Source organism: Sturnira hondurensis, unplaced genomic scaffold (genome assembly GCF_014824575.4).
Source record: "Sturnira hondurensis isolate 20B ecotype Veracruz unplaced genomic scaffold, ASM1482457v3 Scaffold0014615, whole genome shotgun sequence".
NCBI lineage: Eukaryota > Metazoa > Chordata > Mammalia > Chiroptera > Phyllostomidae > Sturnira > Sturnira hondurensis.
In genome coordinates, this window is record NW_028087246.1 from 1,081,890 (window position 1) to 1,097,116 (window position 15,227).

At 43.5% G+C, this 15,227-nt stretch overlaps 1 protein-coding gene across 1 annotated transcript in view; it reads right to left on the reverse strand.

Moving 5' to 3' along the window:
* The window catches only part of DIS3L2 (DIS3 like 3'-5' exoribonuclease 2), a 279,723-nt gene extending 265,498 nt beyond the window's left edge, over positions 1 to 14,225 (reverse strand). The window contains exon 1 of the mRNA XM_037063524.1: positions 14,174 to 14,225. The gene's annotated coding sequence lies outside the window, so the exon portion shown is untranslated. The remainder of the gene's footprint in view (positions 1 to 14,173) is intronic.
* Between the last annotated feature and the right edge of the window lie 1,002 nt (positions 14,226 to 15,227).

Below are 15,227 nucleotides of genomic sequence, written 5' to 3' on the forward strand. Positions count from 1 at the left end.
ACCCCAGGGGTATACTGAAAGCCCCACTTATTTTTCTCAAATTCTTAAGGAGATCTCACAAATACTGTATCATCTGCCCACTTCAATACATAGATGAGCTGCCTCTCAATACGCTCTCCCTCCGAACAGGCCTGACAGTCTCCACTTAACACATATTCTGCTCTAAAGAGACACAAGGTCACTAAAGAGAAGCCTCAATTCTGCCAGCCTTCCGTAAAATTGTTAGGGTATCTTCTTACCTAAACCTAACCCCCTCCCAGATGTGGAGTATATTAGCTTCCCCAAACCCAAAACTAAAGGACAACGTCAAGGGTTCTTGGGTACTACCGCAGGCTACTACTGTAATTGGCTCCTTACTTTTTCCTCACTCTCCCAGCCCTCATATGAGCTCCTGAAAGCCTCTTCTCCAGACCCCTACAAGGGAACAAGGCAGATCCTGTTACTATTTGAAAGAACAACTGACAGGCACCAATGCTAGGACATCCCCATTATAATCTCCCCTTCTTTCTTTTTGTTCCTGAGAGGCACAGAGACGCAGCAGGTGTGCTTACTCAGCCCCACAGGTGGAGGACACCCCTGCGTGGGGTACGACAGCTGCCAGTTAACTCCCAGAGCCCAGGTAGGGCCTGCCGCCTGGCCTTGAGACAACAGCCCTTTAACTCCTATACTCCTGAATAAGTAGACATGCCCTATGTTTCAACTATCAGCTTAAAGTCTTCTATTTTCCGCAACTTTTAATTCCCTGCATCCTAGTAATCCAACCTTCACAGGCTTTGGCCACCAGGGCTAAAACTTCTATTGATCTTTGGTCTCATTTTTCTCCAACCACCAGACAAGAGAGACCCAGAGCAGGAAGCCCATGCCACTCTGGCCATTGACAATGGGACTCAAAAAAAAAAAGGAACACAGATTCATCAACTCCAACATATTTTGTAAAGTTTGATGAGAAGGGGGAAATTAGAACTGACAAGAACTTTAAAATCGTAACTTGTGCCCCAACATTTGGACATTTTGTAGTTTAAACTCTCAAGCTACATCCAGGGCATGCCTTTGCTCCTCTGAGCTCCAAACTGCCTGCAGGGGACACGGCCTCCCTGCACTGACCGCACTGCTTGATAAACTGTACCCCCAGTGGTCGATAAGCAACACCCCCATACTGGAACTGTTCTACCAAAAGCCTGTGTTTTGTCAGCCAGAACCAAACCAGGACGTTGATAAAATGCTTAATCATATGTTACCTATTTTCCTGACCACTGAAAGGTCAGTTGCCCCACCAATCAAAAAATGAAGAACATAAGTTTATAACCTAGGAACCCTTCTCTTTAATGGTCAGGTCCTTGCAGCTCACACCTTTCCAAACCCCACTCTCTGACCCCACCAAGGAGCACGCCTTCAGTTCAAGGTGAGGTCCACGTTCTCCAATTTGCAAATCATATGTGAATAAAACTCTTTCTTCTAGAATTTCTGTTAAAGCCCTAATCCCACAGCCAGTTTACCCTTCCCAATGTGTGGCTCTGATTTTGTCATCACCCTACTTAAATCTCATGCCACCACCTCAAAAAGTCCTTCAGCATCTGCTTGTTCCTTTCACGTCACTTCACACATTCTTTCACATCTTATTATTTTGACTGAACCATTCACTCATTCACACATGAAACAAAAATATATTGAGTTCCTACACTGGACCAGGTACTATGCTTGGCCCAAAGGAATACAATGGAAAAAAGAAAAAGAGACTCATAAGACTTCTTCTCATGAAGCTTATAGTCTATTTACAATACACCAATTGATGTGTAATTTCAAACTCAATCTTCTACCCTGGAGTGGGAGGGCATATGACACACTCAGGGGACATACTGTAGCAACAGCTTAGAGGACAAAAAGGCAAGCAGGACAAGAGTAGGTTGGAGGGAAAGCACAGGTAACACCATGCTGGAACTGGCAGGGGAGATTAAGAATTGTGGGTTTTTTAATCTTACAATGGAGAAGTACTACGTATTTCAATCAGAAGAGTGACAAGATCAGATTTATGTTTAGACCCCTCTAGCTTCAGGGGAGAAAATGGGTTGGAGACTGGGGAAAAGAATGAATGGGGCCTCCAGTCAGGAGAGTACCTGAGCAGTCCATGTAAAAAATAATTACATTAAAATCAAGAAATGTTAATCAAGAAATATTTAGGAACCCAAATCAACAAAACTTGGTGATGGGTTGGACTCTGAAGGAGGGAGAAAAGACGATCAAGGATAGCTTCGTGTCCTCTGGCTCATACGATCGGACGGACGATTGTGATATTCACTAGAACAGGATTACTGGATTGGGGTAGACAGAGAGAGATCATCGGGCCAGCACTGGACACGCTGAGTGTGAGTGAACTTTGTGACACCAACAGATGATATCAAACAGGCAGCTGGATACACAGTCTGGAGCTCTGAGAACATCTGGGCTAGGTCAGATCTGGGAGTCCCAGGAGAACAGAGAGTAACTGAAGTTGTGAACACAGATGAGATCAGCCAAGGGAGCGTATGAAGTGAAGAAGAGAAGGAGCCGAGGATGGAGACTTGACAAAGTTCAGCAGCCAGGGAGAAGAAAGTCAAAATGGCAAAGACGAAGAAGGAACGGCCTCAGAGAGGTACCCCCATGTAAGAGACACGTGGGGGGGGGGGGTTGTCAAGAAAACCAAGGTTTTGAGAAGCCAGTGGAGAATAAAAGAAGTGAAATAAAAAATTAAGTGTTGATTAGACTCAGCAGCACGGATGTCACAGGGAGTTTTGTGACAGCTGCTTTAGTAAAGCACTGGGAGCAGCAACCAAAGAGAAAGAAGCTGAGAAATTAGTGGACGAGTGAGCAGTCAACTCTTCTGTGACATTTCGCTATGAAAAGGGAGAGGTGAAATCAAAAGGCAGAGTTTCTGGTGATGGTAATTGTTGTTGCTATTATTTTCATTAAAGGGGAACCCTGAGTGCGCCCAAATGCTGACAGGCTCACGAAGGTGGGGCTGAGGACAAATGACAGCTTCCCCGAGGAGAGGGTGGACATGGGTACATTTTGACTGGTTTCCCCCAGCTCACACAATTCACTCACCCTTCACTCCAACCTCACACTGAAAATTATACACATTACAGAACAGCTCGCATTTCATGGCCTCCCCCTCTGTGAACCTCACTTAATTCCACTAGCTCTTGGGGTCCCTTCTCTGCAACTCCATGGTATATTACGTTTTCCGCATTTCTTTGATCACAAACCCCTTATAGCAGGTTCCACAGAATATACACTGGGAAATGAAAACCCTACTTCCTGTCCAGCTCATGTCCTACCCCGCAGTACCGCCTTTCCTAACCAAACCAGAACAAGTACTACTTCCCTCCTAAAGTCCTAAACAATTTCATCATTTAGCATTAAGTTGTTAAGATCCTGGAATGTGAGCTCCAAGAGTGTGGGGCCTCGTCTGTCTGGTTCACCACTGTACCCCCAGTGCCCAGCGGGCAGGGCACCCAGGAGATGTTTCCTGGATGAAGCAATTAAAACTGACGCTCTGTTACTCCTCATCTGTAAATTCCTGAAGAGCAGTGACTATGCCTCAGACCTACTTATACACAGTGCCCTACAAAGTAGACACTGAATAAATTTGATAACAGGATGATGATTATGGCCTAATATCACAATGGAATTTAAACGACAAAACTTAACAATATACCTTGACACTGATGAAAAAAAAATAAAAAACCTCTACGTTTCTTAACTCTAATTTTAAAAAATAACAATAGCAGTCCTCAAAATACTAAAATATTTCCTCATATTCTAAATTCTAAACCCTTCAAAACAATCAAACTATATTTCCCCTGCTTATTAAAATTATTTTATAAATTCATGTAACACTCTAAAATCTCAGTGCCTATTACAAAATTTATCTGAATGCTGCAGTTAAATATTTTCACATCTCGATAACACGCAGGAGCACATCAGTAAAGCAGGGAGCACATTATGGATATTGTTAGGGTGGACCTAGGTAACCTCTGGCCTGATACAGACAGAATCACCTTCACCTAACTGAGGCACCAGATTCTGGTCCGACCACAGCAAACACATGCTCCGCAGTGCTGCAGCACAAATCCAGACTCAGAGCGGTCTTCCCAAATGCAAGCTTTGCTACCAAGTTAAGGCCTCAAAACGCTGAGGTGAAAACTGCTTCATTTTTCAACAAATAGCTTCATTTCTAATGTGTACTTTGCCTAGGATTTATTTTAAATTTAATCTCATGTTTCTCTCCCTTATTTTATTACTACAATTAAAGTCATCTACAGAATTACTAAATTGGAACAAATAAGATTACTTCTTATGATTTAAAAACTTTCATACCAGTTAGTACTTTCAACCCACTGCAATGTGTTCTATCTTCTCCTTTTAGGAAGACCTTGGAGACAAAACACTAGGCACAGCAAGAAAAAGGCTCAGGTTAAACACAAGTACCTTTAAAGATAAGAAGAAATCTCTCTATCCAACAAAGGGGAGGAACAGAGACTTGTGCCATGTAAAACAATGGGAACTAAATTAAAATTTCAGTTGTTAATGGAAATCAAGAGTCTAATGAAGCACAGGAAGGCACCCATTGATGTTAGAATTCATGTTCAGCTCCAAACAGCAAAAGAAAGTATCTTACTAAAAAAACGGATTTATTTTCATAACATATGAGCAGTCACAGTGAAACACCTAACATGATCAGCAAACTTGGGCAATAGCAGGACGAAATAATAGTATTATCTTTCCAAAAGTCACTCAGGGGCAGTACTTCAGCAGCACTGAAAAAGCCACCACAGGAGACGCTGGTTATCATAACATCGATTCATCAACTCGTAGTCCTTGATATCAGATAAAGTCTGTCTGGGATCTTATCACTCTCCTCTTGGAAATGTATTGCTACATGAATGCCTACCTACTCTCAGGGCTGTAGCTGAAAACATCTGGAATTTACTACCTTCAGACTCACTCAGCCCCAAGAGAGGTAAGGCCTGGCTAAGGAGCACATCCTTGCCTATAACACAAGGTCCCTGTGGGGATCTCACAGAACACTCCCAGAAGAAGACATGCAAAGTTACATGCAGCTATCCTGTCCCATCAAAGTCACAGAGAAAAATTCTAGCATAACTCAGAGCATCTGAAGGAGTGTAGGACAGAAATTCTAAGCAGATAAATGACTAATACTAAACCCAGACCACAGATGGAAAGATGGGGGAACTTTAATGCCCCCTGTGCCAACCTGCCAATCCTGGGTCTGGCCTGTCGGCTGGGCGCCGTGTACTGAGGGACCTGAGAGAGTCCTACAGAGAACAGGTGATGGCGGCCTTTCCTCCTGTGGGTGAGTCATGTTCCACATTTACGCTTCCACTGTGAGTGAGTTTGAAAGATGGAGAGTCCAGGGTTTGCAACTTTTTAAAATTATACACTTCCCTGATAAAAACCTCTACTACCCACCAGAGCATCACCATGATTTAATAGTTAATAACTTCAGGTAGAGAGTAAGAAATAAGGCAATCAACAATTAGCCAAAATAGTTCCAAAAATATTGAAATGCAACTAAGACAGACCTGCGGCCTTTCTTCCCCTTGCTGCTTCTAAGAAAGAACTCAAAATGGCAACACTGGAATCCCTGCTTCTCATAGAGACAAAACAAACCCAAGGCCCAAAGACAGCAGGTAAATTTCTAGGCCTCTACTGCCCTTCCGGAGCCTCCGTTTCCCCGCACTGATTCTGAGCAGAGAAGCAGAGTGTGGGGCACTGGCTCCACTACCAAGCTCATAACCTTGGGATTATTTTAAAACCTCATACTGCAAGTGTTCAACCTGCTGCCTACAGATGCACCTTAAACATAAAACCTATATTCATACAGGGCACAATTCATTAATCCAGAATAAAGAAATACAAAGTGATGATTCCCACAGCAACTGTACTCTTGACATGCCCACATATATGTCTTCTTTTTTTTTAAAGATTTTATTTATTTTTAGAGAGAGGAGAAGGGAGGGAGAAAGAGAGGGAGAGAAACATCGATGTGTGATTGCCACTTGGGTAACCTACCCGGGCCCTGGCCTGCAACCCAGTCATGTGTCCTGACTAGGCATTGAATTGGAGACCCTTCGGCTGGCCAGCCCACGCTCAATCCACTGAGCTACACCAGCCGGGGCATATGTCTTCTGTATTACTTCAGATGCTAGTGCCGTAAAAAAAATTTTGAAAAAATAAAGTATGTTTTAATCATCGTAATGTGATTACCAAGAACACATCCCAGACAGACCAGAGATTACAAAACTATTTTCTTCCTGGAATAGTGGAGCACTTCCTTTGAGACAATTAACAGACTGAGCCAAGCACTGAAGAATGTGCTGGAGGAAACCATCTTTACCTGGTCTGAAGGACAGACAGCTTAACAGAGTTTCCTCTAAATTCCCATTTCCAATTTTCTAAGACTACCAGCTGCTTGATATGTAATACGCAATTCCAAATATTACTGAAAAACATTTGCACTGTGATCCCATTTTACAGATTTCAAAAGCATGCAAAATTGAACACCTTAAGGATGTAAAGTATGTGGTTCAAGTATGAGGAAAACACAAAATTCAGGTTACTCAGAAAGGGGAAGGAACGGATCCCAGGGAACTTTGGTGGCACTGCTAACTTTCCCTTAAACTAGGTGTTTGGGTACGGGACCATCCACTGCCCTGTTATTCTGCATACCTCACACATATTTTGCATACGTTATTTTGTAATTCCTCAGTATTTAATAAAAGACCACAATTTTAAACCCTGGCTGGTGTGGCTCAGCGGCTGACCACCAGCCTGCCAACCACAGGGTCACTGGTTCCACCCCAAGTCAGGGCGCAGTAGGGGGCACGCGAGAGGCAACCACAACCACACACTGCCGTTTCCCTCCTTCTCTCTCTCCCTCCTTTACCCTCCCTCCAGAAATAAATAAATAAAACCTTTAAAAAGAAAGAAAGGGAGGGTGGGAGGGAGGGAGGAAGAAAGAAATGAAAGGACTTCGAAGATCCAAAATCTGAGAAAAAAAACGCAAAGCTGAAGGACTTACACTTACACTTATCTGACTTCAAGTCTTCTCATAAAACTGCAGTAATCAAGTCAGTGTAGTACTGGGTACCAAGACAAACAGATCAATAATGAAGCAGGAAAGAGAGTTCAGAAATAAAACCATACATATAGAAATGGATTTTTAATCTAGGTACCAGGTAATTTAGTGAAGGAATGGTCTTTTTATTAAATGGTTTGGGAACAATTGTACTCCATATAGAAAAAAATGAAAGAAATAAAACTTGATCAGTACTTTATACATAAAAATTAACTCAAAGTGGATCATAGATCTAAAAGTAAAAGCTGAAACTTCTAGAATATAGGAGAATATCTTTGTGATATTGACTTAGGCAAAGATTTCTTAAATAAAGCAACAAAAACACAATTCATAAAAGAAAAAATTATCAGTTGGTCTTTATCAAAATTAAGGACTTTTCTCTTCAAAAGATATCATTAAGAGAATGGAAAGAGTGGAAGGAAGTATTTGCAAATCTCGTGTCTGAAAAATGACTTATATCCTGAATACATAAAGAACTCCTAAAACTCAGTAATATGAAAACACAGAACCCAGTTAAAAATTGACAAAAAATTTGAACAGACACTTCACCAAGACAGCTATGTGGGTAGCAAATACGTTCATGAAAAGATGCTCAGCATCACTAATTGTTGGAGAAATAAATGCAAATTAAAACCGCAGTCAGACACCACTACAAATTAGAATGTCTGACATTTAAAAAGACTGACTATCCCGAATGTAGACAGGATCTGGAGGAACCGGTGGGAATGCAAAACAGTGCACCCACTTTGAAAAACCTGGACAGTTTCTTTAGAAGTTATACATACACCTACCATATGATCTAGCCATTCTATTCCTACACACTGAGGTAGCCAAAAGAAATAAAACTATTATGTCCACACAAAAACTGTACACAAGTGTCATACTAGTCTTATTTGTTACCAAATCTGGAAACAATATTCACAGCAACAGGCAAATGTGTTAATAAACTGGTACATCCATACAAAGGAATATTACTCAGAATTAAAGAGGAATCAACTACTAACACACTAAAAACATGATGAATCTAAAAACAATTAATTTGAGTGAAATAAGCACAACTACATACTGTACAATTCCATTTATATAAAGTCCTAGGAAATGAAAATATATAACAAGAGATCAGTGGCTGTCTGGTATGGGGGCCAAGGAGCCAGGATATGAGGAAAGCTTTGGGGGCGATGGATATGTTCACCCCCTCAGTCATGATGATGGTCTCATGAGTCTACATGTATGTCAAAACTTAACCACGTGCCCTGGCTGGGGTAGCTCAATGGATTGAGTGCGGGCCTGAGAACCAGACGATCGCGGTTCGATACCCAGTCAGGACACATGCCTGGGTTGCAGGCAAGGTCCCCGCAGGGACCAGTTCCCAGTAGGGGATGCACAAGAAGCAACCATACATTGATGTTTCTCTTCCTCTCTCCTTCCCTTCCCCTCTAAAGATAAATAAATAAAATATTTTTTAAAAAAAACTTAACCGCGTGGACACCTTAAATATATACAGTAGGTCAACTGTAGACCTCCAGTAGGCTGTATGTAGTAGTAGGTCAGCTACACCTCAATAAATCAGCTTTCAACAAATATGGGCTTAACCAATAGCTGGGAATCCTTAATAATACAAATTGGGCTCTAATTCATTCACTTAAAATTATTCTTTGTTAATAACATGCATTTTATCATAAAATTCATGGGCTACCTTCCAAAGTATTAAGAAAGACTGATTTGAACTAGCAAAATTCAGTAAATCGTAAAGAAAGTAAATGTCTCACAGAAGCAAAAGATATCTGAAAAAGACAAATATTTTTTCATTAAAAAATCCTGAAAACAACTAAGAAATAAAAACAAACTCTATAAACTGTGGATTCTACTTTAGGATCAAACAAAAAAGAACGATGCGCCATTATCCCCGCCCGACAGCTGCGGTGCAGCTCCCACGCCAACCCTCCATCTCCGACTGAGGCTGACCACGGCCAAGAGGGACAGACAGGAGCAGCCACCTCCAGGAGGTGAAAACGCTTTCTAAAGGTGGCGAAGTCGTTCCTTTTAAGACACAAGGAACAGGTAACTTCCTACCATATCAGCCTACTTACTCCATTACTTGCCCTTTTCTTTACCATTACTACAGCATTTCTGTTGATGTCCTCCTGACCAGTGGAAATGCTGGACTCAGAACCCGGTGCAGCGTGAAGAAAGGAGTGTGGGCTTTGGCATCAGACAGAGATGAGTTCACACTTCGGTTCTAACACTTCCTGCCTATGACTCAGTTTTCTCAATAAGAGTCAAATCACATCTCTCATTGGACAAATACTGGTTATGAAATGACACGATGCATGTGAATTACTTGACATACAAAGGGATCCATAAATAATAATCCCCACAATACGCCACAATTTTAAATACTGAGAGGTGGGGGAAAGGTAGTTTTTTTGGACTAACGGGACTAAACTTGACCATTTCTAGCCTCAGTATAAGAGGTAATCACAGGATTACAATTCTGGGGCACTGCGTTCTCCGGCACCGAGTTCTTGCTGTGGTTCCAAATAAAATGCTATCTGAAAAGCCCTCCCTGTCAGATCTGTCTTCTGTCACAGGGCACAAAGGGGCACTTTGTGCAGTTCCACCACCACACTCGGTCTGATAAGGACAACAGGAGTTCTGGCCAAGTCCCCCAGCATCGCCAACACTGGCCGAGCCTCCGAAGGACCCATGGACCCATGCCAAGCTCACAGTTCGATCTGTACATGTGCTCAGTAGTATTTCACTGAAAAAGGAACCTTACTTCCCACAGCAATGGCCCATATAAAACAAACAAACAAAAACTTTTTGAAGGTTATATTGAAGAGGACATTTTAAAAGTTGGATTCTATAAGGCTGGTAATACAACATTACAGAAAAGGAAAGTCTGGAATAAATGGGGAAACTCAAATAAAAGTTTACAAGTCTTCCTCACATAAGAAAATGCTTTGTTACACTTTTTTTTGCCTTAAAAATATTGAGCCATGTCAAAATCATGTCCAGTCCAATGCCCAGAATCAACTGATCCACAGGCAGTCTGAGATAAGCACTATACAGTGTGGTACAGATACGATTCTTTCAGAAACACTAAGCAGCAATAGAGCTCAGAAAGAAGCATAAGCCCTTAACTCAAAATAAATCAGCTAACCTAGAAAGTTGAATGCATTAGGTTTGTCATTTCTGACAGCTTCTTCATTAGATTTTCATCAAAATTTGCAAGGGAATCCAATATACATGCCATGGACAAATACATTCAATAAAGAGTGTCAGGAAACAGTGGGAAAGTCTTAATTCTGATTGCAAAAGTGAAAGAATTATTCAACTGAAGGACTATTGTAAATTTAATTCATATAAGCAAGGATCTAAAATCAATGAAGTCCAATTTTTATGTAGGGCCACCTTTGGGCAACAAATATGCTGAAGACGATCAATTTATTAACAAATACTTCCTAGGCATCTAATATGCCTCAGCATGACACTACAGAGACAGGAAAACGTGTCTGTGCCTCAGCTACTTCTAACTAAAGAACAGAGCACTGAATCACAACCCGCAAGCAGGTGGAGACAGAACAGGCACCCACCCACCAAGAGACGAAAGACTAGATAGAGCCCTAGTTCCAGCCTTGCTCTCCTCACTAGAGATCTGTCCACGAGCAGATCACTGAATCATCCACAGGGATTGATTTGCTCACCCAGAAAATTTATAAGGCCTCTTCTACTATGGGTTTGTTAATCCAAGTTGAAGGACAAGGAGAGGACCTGGGAGTTAAAGAACCCCGAGGGCCCTGGCCAGGTGGCTCAGTTAGTTGGAGCATCATCCCTACAAGAGGTTGCAAAACCGATTCATGATCAGAGCACATGTCTAGGTCGCAGGTTCATAACAATCGATGTTTCTTTCCCTCCCTCCCTCTCTAAAATTAATAAAAATATATCCTCAGGTGAGGATCTTTAAAAAAAAAACTCAGAGGATTTGAATTTACTGGCGGGAAATGAAAGGATATTATACCAGAGTTCTAGGGAAGGAGTATGAAGGTAAAAATGAACATACCTTGTGGGATTTCACTTACATGCTATATCTAGCACAGTCAAAATCATGAAAGGTAAAGGGGGGGTGGGGGAGTTCCAGGAGTTGGAGGAAGGAGAAAGAAGGAGTTGTTCAATAGGTAAAGTTTTCATTTTGTAAGATGACAAAGTCCTAGAGATCTGTTATGCAACAATGAACTGTACACTCCAAAATGGTTAAGAGGGTAAATTTAATGTTTTTATTACAATTTAAAACAAGAGTCACAGAAATCAGTGTCCTAGAGGTCACACTACTGCATAAAGATTCCATATCTAATTTCTAATGTCTCGTCCCAAACCCTGAAATTCCTTGTCTCCCAATTAAAAAAGAATGAACATGTCTTGCTAGTAGGACAGAGAGGCTTCCCCAGCGACAATAAAGCTGAGGGAGCACGTTGAAAAAATGAGGAACAAGAAGATAATACAAATAGTAACAAACAGTGGAAATACAAAGCAGGCTATTCACACACAATCTGACTGTGTCAGATCCACCCATAATCCAAACCAAATCCATTAAGTAAAACCATAGGTTTCTCTTTACTCCCAAGAGAAACTCCTCCGCCTACTTGAAGGCAGCACTCTCCCACCCACCTCTCCAGCCCCTCTCCCACCAGATCCCTCTCCACTCCTCCTGCTCCTTATGAGGAACTGTACTGTAAGTCCTCCTCACCCCCACCCCCACCCCGCACCATGATTTTCAAAGCTCTGCCCTCATCGTTTGCGGTGACGGGACACTCTTCCTTTCCTGTGCATCCTTCAGATTTCAGTCCAAATATCACTTCTGTGACTTCCCTAACTCAAATAGTTGTCACAGTTGCAGTTTTACATTCATGTGATGATGTGGTATCATCTGCTGAGGACAGGGACCCTGTATGCACTCACTCTCCCCCATTTCCAAGGCCAAGGACAGTGCCTAGTACCAAGTAAGCACTCAATTTACTAAGTGACTAAATGGGCACTAAATCCATAAGAGAGCAACAAAACATCACAAGAGGTCTCCTTAAGAGTGTACATTCTTCACAAGATGAATCTCTGGCAGATACCCAAAGCAATTGAGCCTAAAATCCCTATTCAGTTCTTTAAAAAGAAAAATAAGTTAATTCAGATGCATGTACAGGCACACCTCAAAGAGATTGCGGTTTCAGCTCCAGACAACCGTGATAAAGTGAATAACACAATACAGTGAGGCATAATGTTTCTGCTGGTGAAGGGTCTTACCTACCATTTGTAAAAAATGCAACACCTGTGAAGCACAATAAAACAAAGCAAAATAAAACAAGGTATGCCTGTATAAATTTCTCTGGCCCTTCTATGTCTCTAGGCAAATGCAGAGTATCCAAGGTGACAGTCTAACACACACACACAACCCCCCATAGGTAAAGCAGAGCTACTAGTTGTTGAGTCGCCTGTTCTGGTATTTCCTGACGCAGAGCCTGCTGCACAGGAAGCACCCTGGAAACGCCTGTCAAAGGAAGAAGAGCGACATTTCACAAGACCGGTGAGTATGCAGAAGCAGAGGGAAGAGTTTCCAAGCAGCAAAGTCTCCCCACACCCCCTCCCCCAGCTAGCAGCCTCATGATATTAGATCTCAAACTCAGAAAAATGCCAGACAGATTTGTACTGAAGGAAATAGATATTACAATCAAGTGGCCTTAGAAATTTAAATAAATACTACAAAATGTCACAGGAGACTATTTCCCAAGCCCTCAAGAATATAAGGAAAGAAACTATTTAGGATTCCCTGTCCTCTCCAATATGAATATGATATACCCATAGAGAGGGGACAAATAGTATCTATACTTTATAGTACCTAAACATATTCCTGAAAACCCAGACTAATACTGATTTCTCCTCTCACCAATTTTGCATGTAAACAAATGCTATTTTATAATTCTCCTAAAATTGAATATGTGCAGTCTCACTTCTTACATGTATCCTTTCAGGTTACATGTGTCTGTAACAGGTACGGCACTGTAGGTGCTTAATCAATACTCATTGAACTGAAACTAAATTACGCTGTTTTTGAATAATGGTTATTGATCTATAAACTCCACTCCTGCATTTTATTCGCAAATAACGTCATTTCCAAACATTGTTCATATGCCTGTCTTGGCTCCCTCATCACTGGATTAACATAAAGTCTTTCTCCAACAATGTTGCCACTCCTTCCTCCTAACTCAGCTAAGGGAGGTGTTCATTCAAGCCCTTGTAGTTCATATAAATTTCAGATTGACAATTTCCGGAAAGAAACATAAACAGCTGGGATTTTGATAAAAGGCTGTGTTGCATGTTTTCCAATGTAAATCAGAGATATTAACCACACCTACTACTACTTTCTTCAACCTAGCGAATTTCACTTGACATTTTTCCTAAACCTACTCAGTCCAGGGAGAGTTCCTTCTATGGAAATGTGGAAGATAACAAATTTTAACTACTGAATACTAACTGCACATCACTAAAAACTGGAAAGCTAATTCCCCGGGAAAAAGACAAAATAATCAATGAAATGGGTCTCCAAGATCGACAAGGCAGATTAAGTACATCACTCTGGGAGGCAGCTGGCAAACGTCAAGTGATAAATTTAAGTGGCTGCTCTTCACGGCTCCTGAGACGCCCCATCCCTGCCAGTCCCATGAGAATGCGTCCACGGGTGACCCGAGCCTCCGCAAGTAGCCTCTCTACAGCACCAGGCTTTGTGCCCTGCACTCCACACCGGGCTACGAGGGAGGGCCCGCGGCGAGGAGCTGGGGCTCGGAGGCCGGGTCTGCCTGGAGCGTGAGGCGTGAGATAGGCTGGGGCGACGCCAGGACCGGAGAGACATGCAAGAGGCGGAGGGCGCTCGCCCGGGGCCGCCGCAGGTGCTCCACGAAGGGCTGTGGAGGTTCCACGGGCCGGACCCCGGTCGGTCATGGAAAGGGGTCAAGGTGGGGCTGACCGGGCGGGGGCGGGTAGCCTCACCGTAGCTCCCGGGAGGCGCCGCCGCGGTCCCGCAGTTGCTAAGGAGAATGCTCTTCCGGGTCACGGCCGCGCAGCTATAGAGAGCAACGGTGGCCGGAAGGGACCAAGAGCGATGCGCAGCACGTGCGCTGCAGAGGTGGTAGTCTGCTGTAGTTCCACTGCAGTGGGGGCTAAGGGCCGAGCGAGGGTCCACTGTAGCTTCTCCGGTCTTGCCTCGCGTGGGCGACTGGCTGAAGCCGGTGGCTCGAGCCAGACGGCCTGCGAGACGCCTTCCTTCCCGTCCCCGGGGACAGCTGTCAGAGGGCGCGCTCCCGCCCCTATTCCTGATTTCGAGCACCCCCACCTCCCAGCCACACACACACGCGCGCGCGCGCGCGCCCACCCACCCACCACCACCACCCGACCCGGGCCCTCCGACAATCCTACACCGGGCGGACCCTCAACCCCGGCGGTCGCCGCTAGCCTAACGGAGTCTCACCTGGCTTCTAGTCGCCGAGTGTAGCAACGCTGGCCTTTTCCTGTGACAGGGTTTACTCAACAACACCTGCTCAGAGCTAGGTGCAGGGCTGGCACTGGGGATTCAGAGGGGGCAATCTAGGTGTGGTCCCTGCCCCTGAATGTCAGGCTGGCAGGAGGGCAGGCAGTATCCTGAGCACTGGGTTGAGCCAAATGAAGGAAGCCACCGGAGCCTGCCCAATATCCAATAGGAGAGTTGAAGACCAGGGTTATCACACCCTGTTTGTATTCGAAGTGCCTCTAGAGATCCATTTTAGCCTTCAGGGGCCAAGGTATTGTGAAGTCCAAGCCTTCCAGGCAATTTAAGAGTTACAGACAGGTGTAGTTGCCCCAGAGCTTCCCAGTTTCGGCCCAGCCCTGATTCCTAACCACCACCAGCCATTTGGCCTTTTTCCATCCTGACATCCACCCAGTCCCAAAGGCAGACCCTCAGAAGTCATTCTTGACACCTCCACTTTCCCTCATCACCTCACCCTCTCTCTAACGGCCAAGTCCAAGAACAAGCCCTGTAGATGGTCTTGTTCTGCCCACCCAATTT